We start from the raw sequence: 2,233 nt of genomic DNA on the forward strand, positions 1-2,233 counted from the left end.
GATGCATCAGGTAGATGAGACAAATGAGCGGGGGAGACTATCCAAATTCTTAGCCGGATGCTCTCCACTTGCCCAGGCATTATCAGGTTGCAGTTTCTCACGTGCATTTTGGAAGACTCGAGTTTTGAGGAGGGATTTAAAGGACAAGGTGTAGTGGCTTTATGGATTTTGACTGGGAGCTTTCCCCACATGTAAGTGGTGTTGTGGGAGAAGTGGAGAATCAGCAATGGAAGCCGGCACCATTGGTGGAGCAAAGGCAGAGTCAACGGTGTGCTGAGGTAAGAGGTCCAATAGGATAGCACTACACTGTGGAGGACTTCTTGTTCGATGCGACTGAAGAGGAGGGGCCAGTGGAGGGAAAGAGAGGATGACAGTGATGAGCCAGGAAAAGGACTTTAGCAACACTGTTTTGAATGTGTGTGAGGGCTGCGAGATTGCTGACATTGAGGCCAGAGAGGAAGGGAGAGTCAAGATGTGAGATGATCAAGACTTGGACAAGAATTCTGGCTACATGGGCAGAGATGAAAGGTCAGATACTAGAGATGTGGTGCAGTAAGAAGTGGCAAGATATAGACATGGCCTGGATGTCTGATTTAAAGGAGAGAGACGAGTCAAAAATGTCACAAGGGGCGAGAGGAGAGCTTTGCGGGAAAGATCAGGAGCTCTATTTTGGCCATGTTAAGTCTTAGTTGACCACTAGACCTCCAAACGAGATTTCAGGAAGACCGGCTGTGTTCTGTTGTGGCCATGAGTGAAGAAAGGCCCCCAGCAGAACAGAATGGGGGTATCCATGTCTCAGCAGCTGCTTTTTGAGGGAGGCGGGCTGAGCTTCCTGCACCCCAGAGAGAGGGGGTGGAAAGAATTTTTCTGATCCATCACATGGGTCTGCAACCTGTGAGTGGGTTTAGGAAATACCCTGGCCAGGCAGGGCTGCACCAAAGTTGGTATTTAGCAGGTGTTTCCCAGGCATCAATTGGCTCAAGAAGGTTCGGATATTCAGCTTCTTCCTTTTATTGCCAGGTTGAAGCCACTGAGGGTATGTCTACACAGCAGTTAGATGCCCGTGGCAGCTGGCTTAGGCTAATTGCGGTGTAGACATTCAAGCTTGGGCTGGAGTCTGGCCTCTACGACCCTGAGAGGTGAATGTCTACACACAGCAATTAAACAGCCCCTTAGCCGAGTCAGCTGGCACGAGCCAGTAGTGGGTGTCTAATTGCAGCACAGACATTCCCAGTTTCACCCATGGAGTGAGAGAGACCTGTATGTTCTCATACCATGGGCTGTAATAATCCAGCTTGGATCCCTCTAGAGCAGTGGTTCTCAACCAGGGATCTGCATACCGCTGGGGGGATGCAGAGGTCTTCCAGGGGGTATGTCAACTCATCTAGAGATTTGCATAGTTTTACAATAGGCTACATAAAAAACACTAGTGAAGTCAGTACAAACTAAAATTTCATACAGACAATGACTTGTTTATACCGCTCTGTGTACTATACACTGAAATGTAAGTATAATATTCCAATTTATTTATTTTATAAATGCTGTGACATTTTTAAATCTGGTTTTGTAAGCAAGTAGTTTTTAGGTGAGGTAAAACCTGGGGTACACAAGAAAAATCAGACTCCTGAAAGGGGTATCATAGATACAGTAGTTTGGAAAGGTTGAGAGCCCCTGCTCTAGAGGATTTTCCTTTCCTTCAGGGCTATTTACTACGGGTTGCTGTGGTTTAAGCCTGCTATGTCTGTGCAAAGCCTTGTGTCTAGATCCATGCCTGCTGAGTGTAACATCTGTGCCAACAAAGCTAGCTTGTCTCTGATGGAAGCAGTGCAACAGTCTGCACCACTTTAGGTCCACACTTTGGAGAGACAGGCATCGCTTCAAGCTGAAATGGTGAAGCTAAGTGTTGCCAGAATCAATGCAACAGTTCAGTGTGTCCATATCACTCACCAGTGTTAGCTGTGCCGTTGTGTGCAGGACATTCATGCTGCCCCCCAGCCATTTCTGTACCACTGCACTGTGCTACCTATCCCATACATGTTTCGCACAACTCCCCAGAGTGGGAGGAGGGGTTGGTGTGGGAAGCACTTGATGTGGTGGAGCAAGTGCCCACCTCAGCCAGGAAGGGGTTAATAAGCACCTGTAGGCACAATCAGTTCCCACACTGGCACAAATGTGAAACCTGCTCCCTCAAAGAGAGACATCAAGCCCTGTAAGGGTGACACTCAGAGGGAAG

Source organism: Lepidochelys kempii, chromosome 2 (genome assembly GCF_965140285.1).
Source record: "Lepidochelys kempii isolate rLepKem1 chromosome 2, rLepKem1.hap1, whole genome shotgun sequence".
NCBI classification, from domain to species: Eukaryota; Metazoa; Chordata; order Testudines; family Cheloniidae; genus Lepidochelys; species Lepidochelys kempii.